The sequence below is a fragment of the Ailuropoda melanoleuca genome, chromosome 10 (assembly GCF_002007445.2).
Source record: "Ailuropoda melanoleuca isolate Jingjing chromosome 10, ASM200744v2, whole genome shotgun sequence".
Lineage (NCBI taxonomy): Eukaryota > Metazoa > Chordata > Mammalia > Carnivora > Ursidae > Ailuropoda > Ailuropoda melanoleuca.
The window spans coordinates 77426422-77440385 of NC_048227.1; positions in this window are offsets into that span (position 1 = coordinate 77426422).

Sequence of the window (13964 nt, forward strand, 5' to 3'; positions counted from 1 at the left end):
AAAGGTAAGCTGAGATTGGATCTCCGTGTACCTGATTCACGGTGTGATACTGTTTGTTACGTTGACTAGCCTTGAGTTCAGGCTTGTTGGAGAACCAAATGTGATGACCAGTGACGGATGGAACACTTCTCGAGGGTGTACTTGGAGTCTTCAAAGCAAATTTCACTGCACATCGGATTTTTTTTATTTCTTGTGGGGAAACAGTTCTTTGACAATGAGTAGGGAAATACTGGGTGCTTACCAGATATTTGATTTATACCTTGATCATCAGAAATATATCTCATTGTAAATACAGATCAACCTCTACCAGAAAACATACCCATAAACTCCAAAATACTTTCAAACCCCACAGAGTTCAGGGATTTGCGTGACAAGTAAGAAGGTTTCCTAACGTAATTCCTTGCTGGTGGGTTAATCTCCTGTTCTGACAGACTGAGAGCCTTGGAGATTGAAAGGAAACAATAAATAATCTCTCCTGATGTTGGCAAAGGCTTTTCATTCCACTCAATTTACATGCTTATGAGAAAGCAAACCTTTGCTCTTATGTAGGTGAATAAAAGCCAAGTAGCAATCTACATGTGTCGTTTGAAATGCAAGCTTGTTTCTGAGATGGATAAGCAGGGGGGGAAATATGGCCTTAGGCAGTTGGCGATGAGAAACAGAAAGGTGGGAGGGGGTCGTGGAGTTGGCATGAGAGCTTCAGGATCTAGGAGTTGTTAAGTTCTCAAAGTTATAAGATTCATTGGTGGTCAGAAGCATAGATGAGAGGAAGAGATCAGAAAAAAGCCAGGGGCATTTCAAGATGGGTAAAAATATGATTGGGAACGAAGGTACCCAGGAAGGGCAACCCCATCTGCTCTCTCCTTCCGCTCACGCAAAACCCACACCCTAGTCACACCACGTTTGAGTCCAAATGATCCAACATTCCCTTTCTTACACTTCTCTGCATGGCTCCGTGCAGGCTCAGCTCTGATTCCCTCAGCGTCAAGCAAGTAAAAGCCTCAGGTAACAATTCATTCTGCGGTTGGACAACTCTAACTGGCAGCTACATTGAGCCAGAAATCTTCCCATAATATCCGTTTACCTATTCTACTTGGCAGTCTAAGCAGTCATCCACATACAATCCATACTGAGAGTATTTGAAGATATCCCATACTTTTCCAGCTGCTTCGGATTATATTCACATATAGATGACATCTGGCAAGAAATGTTTATATAGGCAGATTCTAGGATGAGTTAGTGCATTGTGACCTAAAATGCAGGCTGTCTGCTTCTGTCTAAAATTCAAAATCAACATCTGGCACTAAAAGTTGGAATGTTTCTGTAAAACACTGACCCTTAAAAGTATACCCATTGAAGACTGCAATGCATTTGACATTGGTGTTTGCTTGACAATACGCTTACACTTCTCGCAAACCTTTGGATTCCTCCTACATAATTCATGCTGTCTGATTTTTGTGACACAAACAACTCTTTGTATTTCTAATCCTTTCCTCCCCAGATGAAGGCTTTTCAGCTATTTCTACCACTCTTTGTTTCAGACAGTCTGTTTACAATCCTGATTGGTCATCTGAAAGTACTTTTTCATTCACTGGGGGAAACGCAGAATCAGGGATACGAAGATTAAATGGGGGCTTACACTCTCCTATCCCAGCAGTTCCAACCAGAAGCATGCTTCTGAATTTCTTGGGAAGCTTTGTGAAAATACACATGCCTACATCACCACCCTGGGGATGTGTGTATTTACAGAAAGCTACCCAGGGAATTCTTTTTTTTTTTTTTTAACCCAGGTAATTCTGATATGCACCCCTGGTTGAGAACCATCATCTAATGTCAATTCTACCTTTGTGGTCTTATTTATCATTCTTTTTGACTAAGGACAGTTTGGGTGGTTTCGTTTTGTNCCCAACCAGAAGCATGCTTCTGAATTTCTTGGGGAGCTTTGTGAAAATACACATGCCTACATCACCACCCTGGGGATGTGTGTATTTACAGAAAGCCACCCAGGGAATTCTTTTTTTTTTAACCCAGGTAATTCTGATATGCACCCCTGGTTGAGAACCATCATCTAATGTCAATTCTACCTTTGTGGTCTCATTTATCATTCTTTTTGACTAAGGACAGTTTGGGTGGTTTCGTTTTGTGTCAGCCTTTCAGTTAACATCACAATTTTGGCTCCGCTCTATGGTCGTTTGAGAGATTTCTGAGGAAGGTACTATAGTAAGACAGTAGAAAGATGAGCACTGAACTAGGAAGAGAATCTAGAAGGAGCCACTCACCCTTCAACTGAGGACAGGAAAACAGCTCCTGGAAAGAGTAGTTTGTACGGAGTGTTTAGGGTAGAAGAAACATCCCAGGAATTTAGGAGTAGGCAGTAAAACACACCAGCAGCCGGTGAAGCCACACAAATCCACTCTGCTGGGGCCCCAGCTCAGGATGCTGACCATGCCCTGCCCCATTCTCCAGAGTGCCCATGGCCTTTCCCACAAGCCTAAGGGAGCAAAGAATTTGAACCAGAGCCCCATTCTCCCCTTAGGCCTGACAGGCTCTCTTTTGAGTCCCTTGAATACAAAAGAGCTGATCCCATCCTCTCTATATAAAGCAATCCAGAGATCTTAAGTCTTAGTATGGTGCGGATCTTTGAAATACAAAAGCCTCTTTATGATTATACAAGATCTAATTTGCTTAATTCTAACATCTGTACTGTCGAATCTGAGTGTGTATTGGCTCTCCTTCAGAAAGTTTGGCAATTAAATAAGGAAAAAAAAATGAATCTCCTGTAGAAGGACAGCAGGATGAAAAAACAAAACAAAACACAAAACAAAACAAACACATTTGGAAGATAAGAAACACATAGGCAATGTTTAAACCCAGAGAGCAAAAGGTCAACAGAGAGATCATCTATTGCGTTGTTACTTTTGTTGGTCCTCCCCTCCTACACTAAAAGCTTTCTAGAGACTAGACTCTCCCCCACCACCCTTGGCATTATACCCTGCACATTGCAAGCACTAAATAAATGTCTTTGGAAGGGTGGAGGTCTCATTATATTAAATGTGTGATCACTTTGGGGACCCATAGTTCAACAGGATAGAGGAGCTTTAGGGTTAAAAGTGATGGAAGGGTTGTAAGCATAGGAGAGGTCACTGAATGTGTGTGTAGTGGCCATAAAGGTATGGTGATGGGGAAGATGGAAACAAAGCTAGGACAAAATCTACACTCCACATGGAGAACACAGTGCACAGGAGCCCAGAGCCAAAACAGGAAAAATGTGGGCAGAACTTCCTACTCCTTTCAGCCTAATGAAGCTAGGGAGTCGGTGCATTTTTTCTGCACTTTAGCAATGTGCTGTGGCCAGCCAGAAAAAGAAGGGTAGAGGTAAGTGTTTCCCCTGGATCAGAGAGCCTGAGTAATAACCACCTACCACACATGCACTGAGCCTCCCATTGCGGCAACCTCTGTCTGGCCACAGTTTCTCGTAGGAGACCACCAGACAGTCGCAGGGTGAGGCAGAGGAGGGAACAGGGGTAGAAAATAAAACTCGTGAGAAAAACCCAAGGCCACAGGGCAATAGTAGACATAGCTTAGCCACAGATGTGGAGCATATGTTTCAAGACCTCTTTGCTCTCCTCAACGCCAAGTAACTGAACACAAATCCCATAACTAATTCCTGGAACACGTATGGTCTAAACATCTTTAAGTCAAGTTCTCCACAACTTGAAAGGGCTCCACACATGGGGCAGGTATTCCTGGTTTTTCGCTGGCTCCCCGTTGCCCAGTCAGATCACACACACTGTCTGCTTATGCACACCCTGGGGATCTGCTCAATGGTTTTTACTAGTTCTGTCTCTCAGGTATAAATTCCTTAATTTTTAAATTCCAAATAGCATTGGTTATATAAAAGTAAATTCCTTACTCTTTAATACTTTTGTTCATGTAACTGGACTACATGTTTTTTAAAAGTCCACAACTAATCAGTGTGGAGCCATGGCTATATAGTATTTCCAGGCTCTCTCAAGCTGATGAGCTCACTCATCATAAGACAAGTGCATCTGCATAGCTCCTCACTCTCTCTCTGGAGACTCCCCTCTGGGCTCTTAAGTGTGTTGAAGCTTTCTCTGTTGCAATGCCCTTTGTTCTAATGAAGAGAAGCTATTTGCTCACTGGCTCAAGAAACCATTTACTCACAGGACCTGGTATTGAACCTAAACACGGGGACTGCATATCCGGTAGTAGTGTGAATTTAAATAAAAAAGAAATTAATCAAATTACATCACGTTTGATCTGCCTGATGTTAAAAGACTCCATGACTAACTCTATTGTACCTGATTCTTGACTTTAAGACAACAGATAAAGTACATCTAAAAAGAGAGATTCTTAATACTTTATGATTTGGGACTGTACCTGGAAGTCAAGCTTCCTGTATATGAAAGGACTGCCCTAGCTCCCCGAGTCCTTCTTCAAGGAAGATTGTCCTGACAGAAGGATATGCCAATCACTACCAGTGCCACAATCACTACCTTGCACCCAGCCTATCACCAGTAGGGCCTTTCCTTCAGTGGCCCTTAAACATCTCAGACTGTACAGCCTTATCTCTCCTTGCTTCCTATTCCTAAAACCAGGTGCAAACAAGTGGCCTAATAATTATTATCCCAACTGCTTTATCTTGAATGGGGAGAGAAAAGTTTATAATTCTTGGAACTAGAACATTCTCACAGCCTGTTCTTTCTGATAAGTATGGATTTGCCAGTAATTCATATCCAGGCAATGCATTCTGTAACAAAACAGATTCATGATGATTCTCACTTTTAAAACAGTTAACAGTAATATCACTTGGGAAATTTTTATATTGTTCTAATAGAAGAATTCATGAACAGGCATTGGCTAAGTATAAAAGGGTAGAGGGGAATGTCAGGCAGAAGAAATGATATAGGCAGAGGTAAGAAGGAGTTAAACAGCTTGCTGATGGGGGCTACAAGACGTCTGAAACAGATGACGAAGTATCATAAAATTTATACTAAAGAAAGAAGGACAGAAAGACAAAGTAAGGGCCAAATAATTAAAAAAAAAAATTTCCCCTACGTTAAAGAGTTTGAATTCTGTTTGAAAATTTGTAAGAACTACTGAAAGATGTGTCAATGGATGACATGGTCCGACTTTGAGTTTTAGAAAGATGAAGCTGGCAGCAGTGACAAGGTTGGACTGGAGAGCATCAGACTGGAAACAGAGACAAGTGTGACCTTGGGGGGAATGCATTCATCCCTCTGAGCCTCAGTTTCCACGTCTGTGAAATGGAGAGTAATGGAAACTATTTAGTTGGTGGCATAAAAGAAATCAGAGAGGGAGACAAACCATGAGAGACTCTGGACTCTGGAACCTAACTGAGGATTACAGAAGAGGGGGATGGGGTAACCGGGTGACAGGTATTAAGGAGGGCGCATGTTGTGGTGAGTACAGGGTGTTATACACAACTAATGAATCGTTGAACATTACATCAAAAACTAATGATGTACTTTATGCTGGCTAACTGAACATAATAATTTAAAAAATTTTTTTTAAATAAATAAATGAAATGGCACACATAAAATATATGTCTGAGATTTGGGAAGCACTCAGTAGAAGATTGTTACTATAAAGCTACCTGGACAGGGTCAGGGCAGAGGGTGGAAGTGGGGTGGGGGGGCAGCAGGAAGGAAGGAAGAGGACTTACTTATTTATTCATTTAAGAAACATTTCTTGAGTATCTGTTCTTGTTGGGCACAGTGCAGGACAATGGGGTACACTTACGTTCTGGTAGAAAAATCCGTAATGTGTTAGGCATGCCTTGTACTCTAGCCGAAAGCTGCTAAGCCACCAACTGTAAAGAAGCAGTTGTATTGACAAGAGCATGTAACTAGTATTTTGAAGATTTTTTTCCCATTATAGAGTTAAAAATGAAGAAAAAACTCTTTTAAAATCATCCCTTCATGCTACACTTGTGGTGAGCATAGCATAATGTATAGATTTGTTGAGGAGCCATGTTATACACCTGAAACTATTGTACCATTGTGAGTCAAACATACTGCAATAAAAAAAATCATCCCTTCATATGTTGGCTAATTGAACGTAATAAAAAAATCATCCCTTTATTAATAAATTCCTTAATCCCACAGTCTTTGCCAACCTCTTTTGTCAGTGATTTCTTTACAATGTCTATGCACATTCTTTCTCTTGTGTGAGCAAAAATCAGACATAAGCACGTGCATAGTGGATGAGCAATTACTTCTTACTCCGAGTTGGTAGCAAAGCAATAAAAGGGAAGCGTACTCTGTGGATAAAAATTTGCCCTGTATTTTATGTAAACAGTTTAATATTATATCCTTATTTTTCTAAATACACAAAAGAAAACAGATTTTTTAATGCAATAGACTTTATAGACCTTTGTCCTATAAAACTTTGATTCTAAACAATTCTAGAATTGAATAAGAGGATGTTACAAAGTTATATATTGTTGGAGTATTAAAACATATCTCAAGGAAGCTGATTGTGTTTGTATGAGATAAAACAAAATAAACCTACAAGGTTACTGTATATTTATATGTAAACTTTCTCTGAGGACATTTATAAATTCACACAGGAACAACACAGGTATGTTACCTTTAATGACTTTTTTTTAAAAGATTTTTTATTTATTTATTCGACAGAGACAGAGACAGCCAGCGAGAGAGGGAACACAAGCAGGGGGAGTGGGAGAGGAAGAAGCAGGCCTATAGCAGAGGCCTATAGCAGAGGAGCCTGATGTGGGGCTTGATCCCATAATGCCGGGATCACGCCCTGAGCTGAAGGCAGATGCTTAACGACTGCGCCACCCAGGCGCCCCACCTTTAATGACTTCTTAATGCTGTTTTTAAACAAGGCAGTTGACTATTACTTGATACTGGAATATCCTAAGAAAGATTGATTGATTGATTGATTGGCCATGAGATTGTTCATTTAATTAGGTTTGAAGAATAAGTCTACCCGCCCCAAATATCACCTAATTAATTCCTCTAGTATTTTAAAGCACAGTCTTGCTACAAAATCTATCTATATCGCCTCCTGGTTTTCAATTTGCAAATAGTTTCCCTTTTGTTCCTCTTCTTCTAATAACAGAATTCCTTCTAGAATCTATCACTTCTTCCCCAGGCTATCATTATCTCATTTGTCAAAAACTCATAATGCTGAATGAAGTAATTTCATAAAGAAAAATCATGTGACATCAAAACAGAAGTAAGTCTATCATCTTCCTAGACCAGGTATAGGAGATCCAGTCTTGAGTAATCTAACTCACAACACAGAACAATAAGCAATTTCAAATAATTGCATTTAAGTGGCATTGTTATTTATTAGATATTCACTAGAAAAGCAACAACTACTAATACATATGAGCTAATAGTAAATATTGATGCGTTCCTGAGGGGCTTTAACCAGAACTTAGACAAATAAAAACTTCAGAAATGTGTAATGAGAAGTCCTTTCTTGAGAAAAGGGCGCAACCATTTGGAATCATCAAAAGAAGGTAAAAGAGGTAAGAAGCATTTGAGGATATAATCCTATGAGATAAAATTCCATAACCTTAGTTTATCCCTCCCCCATTAAGTGCCTCTCTTAAAACTTAAAAGAGGGTAAATTTTGTTTTTGTTCAAAAAGGTACTTCGAAAGATATTTTTAATTTTCAGATCTATCTTAATCATTCTTAACGTTTCTCACAAAGAATTCAGGAACACAGTCTGTGTAGACCTTCCATTATATTTGTAGGTGACCATTATTAAAAATAGAGAGTCCAACTCTTCACACTATGTAGAAGAGGCTGTGGTCGTCTTAATCAACACGCTTGTTGGGAAGTAGGTTTTTTAAAGCAGCTTTTAAATATATCCCAACTTAAATCTAGCCTAATTTTAATTTTCAGTTTGGTAGTTTTTAACAAAAGTTCATTCTAGAAGAGAAATAAGATTTATAAATATATGAACCTGTTTGGGAACATTTTTTCCTGGCTTTATTGTCTAGAAACATTTGCATGCTAAACTGTGGCCAAGTTTGAAAGATAAAATGGCAAGAATTTAATGTAGGAAGAAAAAAAGCATGCAGAATGTCTACAGATGTACAAAAATAATCCTATTTAGTCAGAAATACCTGCACTTAGCACCAGTTATGCCACCAGCCAATTCCTTCCTTCTTTGAAAATGAGAAAGAACAGATATTTCAGTAGATAAAATAACACACATACTAAAAGGAGCCAAAATTTATGCAGCAACCTGCTTGTTTCCTTAGGATTCTGTTGTGAAGACACAGAGCTATTTTTTAATAACTCTAAAACAGTGGTGTTTAGGAAGCTTGTCTGAATGAAAGTAACAAAAGAAAAGTATATATATATATATATATGTGTGTGTGTGTGTATCCATCCCATATATATGTATATATATCCCATATATATACACATACATATATATACATATACACACAAATTTTTTTTTAAAGTCAGGATAGGGCCCAGGTCATGTAAGAAATAGAGGATTTTGGTTTTCCAGGACAAAAAAAATACATTAAGGTTATGTCTTTCAGTTACATCTGAAAAACATATGGGCAGTGAGTTGCTTGGTGGCTCCCCAAAAAATACATCCTGGTCCTAATTCCTGGGACCTGTGAATGTGACCTTATTTGGAAAAAGGGTCTTTGCAGATGTAATTAAGTTAAGGATCTTGATTGGATTATCCAGGTGACCTCTAAATCCAGTGCCAAGTGTCCTCATAAGAGACACACGGAGGAGAAGACAGTCACAGGAAGGCCATGTGAAGGTGAAGGCAGAAATCAGAGTGACGGAACCACAAGCCAACTAATGCTGACAACCCAGCCACACCACCGAGGCTGGAAGAGCCAAGGAATAGATTCCAGAATCTAGAGCCTTGGGCAGGGGAACAGCTCTGCCAACACCTTGGCATTTGACTTCTGCCCTCCAGAACTCTGGGAGAACAAATATCTATTGTTTTAAGCCACTCGGTTTGTGATAATTTGCTATAGCCACCACAGGAAACTAATACAACATGTACATGTATTGTGTGTGTGTGTACATACATGACATACACATATAAACATATTAATACATACGTATGTATATGCTCATACACTAAGACAGTACTAGTACACTTACGTACACACCACACCATATGATGTTGTATTAAGTGACGTGAAATGGAATATCTCTGGAATACTATGTCTTAAAGCCAAGTTTATGCTCTACTATCTATGGAATATAACAGATGTGCCAAGGACTGTGCTAGGTCCTTTGTATGCCACAGTGAGGCAGACACCACCTCCACTCAGGGAGCATCCCAGGGTGGGACACAGACAAGTAACTGAAACTTTAAATGCATTAAGACCAGGGTGCCTTGGTGGCTCAGTCGGTTAAGCATCTGACTCTTGATTTTAGCTCAGGTCATCATCTCACGGTTGAGAGATTGAGCCCTGCATCAGGCTCCACACACAGCACGGAGTCTGCTTGGGATTCTGTCTCTCCCTCTGCCTCTGCCCCCACCCCCAGCTTATGCTCCCTCTCTCTCTCAAAATAAATAAAATCTTTTTTTTTTAAAGATTTTATTTATTCATTTGACAGAGATAGAGACAGCCAGTGAGAGAGGGAACACAAGCAGGGGGAGTGGGAGAGGAAGAAGCAGGCTTTCAGTGGAGGAGCCTGATGTGGGGCTCGATACCAGAACGCTGGGATCACGCCCTGGGCCAAAGGCAGACCCTTAATGACTGAGCCACCCAGGCGCCCCGAAATAAATAAAATCTTTAAAAAAACAATAAATGCATTAAGATGACCCTTGCTAAGCTTGGATGCGTGGGAGCCTGAAGAGCTCCAGAAAGCTCAGTGTAGGAGGGGCAGGAGTGGAGATCCAGAAAGTTTTTCAGAGAGAGAAATATCTACAGTTAGAGAAACCTGAAAGATGGGTTAGCATGGTGGTGGTAGTACAGCGGCATGGGGTGGGGATGGGGGTGAGGGATATAGGTGAAGGACAGTGAGGAGGGGAAGCAGTTCAGGCTGAGGGAACAAATTGTGTATAAAAGAAGTTCTGTAGGGCTGCGGAAGGAAAGAGGCAAGCGAGGAGACAAGGGACATAGGCAGAGACCAGAGTACAGAGTCTTGTAAGTCATTCTAAGGTGTTTGTGCTTTACCGGAAGGGAATTGGAGGCCATTGAAGGGTTTTAAGCAGTAGAAGGACGTAAGAACATTTAGAAAAATCACTGTGTGTGGTGTGGACTATTGTTGGAGAAAATTGGAGCCAGAGATACTTTTTATCAGGCTACAGCAGCAGGCCAAGCAAGAGATAATGGTTTTCTGGACTACAGGACCAATACAGGGGACGAACAAATAGGACACGTTAGTGAAAGTATAAAGGAGATATAATTAAAAGGAATTGACAATTGGGTGAATATAACTAAGAAGAATAGAACAGAGATATGTGGGTTGCTAACTTGAGCAATTAGGTGGGTGGTATTATTATTCCTGAAACCTGGCATGAAAGCCAAGGGGCACCTCTTGGGGAAGGTGAGGATGAGCTGAGTGAGAGAGAGAGAGAGAAAGAGAGAGAGAGTATGGGGGCCATCCCAATGGAGATACCAAGGCAGGTGGATATGAGAGTCTAGAGCTCAGACTAGAGGTATCTGGGTTAAGGACAGACTCAGGAGTCCTCAACACACAGATGATTGTTGAAGCCATAGGAGCAATTGAGAGAGTGAGCAGGTGAAGTTAAGAATTAGAAGGTAAACAGGATGGAACTCTCAGGAATACTACATTATAGAGATAGATAAAGGAAGAGGAAGCCTCAAAGGTGACAGAGGAGTAGACAAAAAAAAAAAAAAAAAAAAAAGGGGGGAAAAANGAAAACCCAGGAGAGCAGAGTCACAGAGGTCCAGAGGCAGGAATATTTTATGAAGCTGGGAGTGACCAGTAGTGTTAAATGCTCCCAAGAGTGTTATAATGACTTACAAGTTTCCAGTGCATTTACTGGCAAGGAAGTGACTGGTGACCTTAATGAGACACGTTGCAAATAGTGTAATGGAGACAAAAGCCAGACGTCAGCAGGTTGAGATGTGGTGGGCAGGAAGGTAAAATGTGGAGGTAGCAGCAAGTGTGGTCAACTCTTACAAGTGATTGAGCTGTGCAGGGAAGGAAAGAGAAAGTGGGGATTCTGACATTTGCTTTTTTTTTCAAGATGGAAGATGCTTGAGATGCTGGTGATCGCCACCATCTTTTTTTTTTTTTTTTAAAGATTTTATTTATTTATTTGACAGAGATAGACACAGCCAGCGAGAGAGGGAACACAAGCAGGGGGAGTGGGAGAGGAAGAAGCAGGCTCATAGCGGAGGAGCCTGATGTGGGGCTCGATCCCATAACGCTAGGATCACGCCCTGAGCCAAAGGCAGACACTTAACCGCTGTGCCACCCAGGCGCCCCCACCATCTTCTTTTTTTAAAAATCTGTATACCTGGTATTTATATAGGTCTTGGAGTTTTGGGATAATGTTAGAATTGAAAGGAATCTTAGAAGTAAATTAAATTCCTCCCCACGACAATCATCCTTCCTATAAAGTTTTCTTAGAAGGTCATCCAGACTCTATTTGTACATTTGTTGTGATGGGGGACTCACTGCTTCGTAAAGGCTCTCGTTGCTCTGCTGGACAGCTCTTCCAGTTAAAAAGGACCTTGTTAACATGAGACAAGTACGCCTTGCTCTGGTAGAGAGAACCCTGGTTCCAGTTCTGCTCTCGCGGCACCGCATGTGACTATAACTACCCTGTGTCCTTGGTTCTGATCTGTCACCTCACCAAGCCACCCAGGTAGCTCTCTTCTGGCAGAACTCTAGTTTATGAATTTCTACCTTAAAGAGGAGTACATCCAACTAAATAATGAAAACCAACTTCTCAAGTGTTGCATTGTGGATGTTGAATACAGAAGGACTGTTATCACCTACGATCTGTTTCTGCTAACACAGCATGAGCCTGTTTTCAAATAAACAGTCAAAAAAACAAAGTTATGTTTTCCTCTGGTCCTGTCACGCATGACACTGTGTTCACTGATTCCCCTGCAAAGGAGCACCCAGACGACCTAATGTAGAGAGATCCCTCTTGAAAGAGCTGATTGTCATCCTCACAATGACCTGGTTATCATCTTTTCATAAACGCAGGAGCCAAACTGGCTTTTTATAGCATATAAAAATCATATGTGCTAAGTGGTCAACTAGGCCACTAAAATCTGGCCTCCAAAGGACGAAAGCTTTATCTTGTCTTGGCAATCCATACCTGCACCCCTCAGTATGTTGGGTAGAAGGTCAAGGAATCACCTAACCTGTCATTAAAGTAGAGTGAGCGGGCAATAAATGTTTTTTCAGTGTGTTTTTCATTAAGTATTTTATGACCTTTTTATAGAAATAAACAGCTTTTTAATACAGTGACCTTCTTAGAATTTAAAAGTTAATGTCTTTTAAATTAAGTATCACAGTCCCAGGAAAGCATCATGGGTTACAGGGAAGTATCTATAGTAAATTCTGTAGAAACTTGCATGTTTCTCCTGGAGCACGTATCTTTGATCATTTTGATTTTTCATTCCTTTATTCGATCAGCAAATACATAATGAGTGCCTCCATGCACTTGGCACCGTGCTGAGTCCAGGGGAGAGAGCAGTCAACCAAGACCACAAGATTGCCGTCCTCACAGGGTGTATGCCCTTGGACATTACCCAAGGTAACACACAAACTACATTGTATTTAGGAACTGGGATGGATGTTGTGACAGATGGAAACAGGGCAGGGCAGTATGAAAAGTAAAACTGGGGCAGGGTGATGCCTAATTTAGTTTGAAGAGTCAGAAAAGTAACATAAGGCTGAGATCTAAAGGATGAGTAGGTGTTTGTGTTTTTTCTTGTTTGTTTGTTTTCCAGAGAAAGATGGGGGAGGAGCATTCCAGGCAGAAAGAACATAAGAACATTCTATGTGAAGGTCCTGGAGCTGTTTTAAACCTTAATTTTTCCCTGAGGCATAAAGACATCTGAGACATTATGGTTTCATCTGTGCAAATGTGAGACGTATCTATAAATGAGTTAGTGAATACATTTTGCAGGTGTTAAAAAATGGATTCCTTGGCATGCAAATAAACCCAGCCTCTTCAATCATATGTATGAAAGGAGGAAATTTTCTGGAGATGCCAGCTCTTTCAAGGATGATAAGAGCACTATATCAATATTTTTTCATCCACTGGAAACTGGCACGATTTTTTTTTTTCATTTAAGATTACTTTGTCAAACAGCATGAAATGCTCTGAGTCATAGAACCCCTCTGGGATAGAATGTGGGAGATCATTTTTTTTTTAATTTCAACTTTATTGAGGCATAATTAAAAAATAAATTATAAAATATGTAAAATGTGCATTGTGGTGATTTGGTATACATGTACATTGTGAAAGATTCCCTCCCTCTAGTTAATTAACACATCCATCATTCACATATTTATTTTGTGTGTGTGTGTGAGAGAGAGAGAGAGAGAACATTTAAGTTCCACTCTTTTAGCAAATTTCAATTATACAATGCAGTTATCAACTAAAGTTACCATGTTTTATGTTAGGTCCTCAGATTTTGTCATCAAAAAGCTAAGAGATAATGAGTGTTGGTGAGGATATGGAGACAGGGAACCCTTGTGTACTGCTGGTGGAAATGTAAATTGGTGCAGTCACTGTGGAAAACAGTATGGAGGTTCCTCAAAACATTAAACATAGAATCACCGTATGATCCAGCAATCCCACTACTGGCTATATATCCAAAGGAAATGAAAACAAAATATCAAAGAAATATTCCATGTTCATTGCAGTATTATTCATGATAGCCAAGATATGGAAGCAGCCCAAGTGTCCATCCATAGAGGAATGGATAAAGATGTGGTATATATATATATATATATA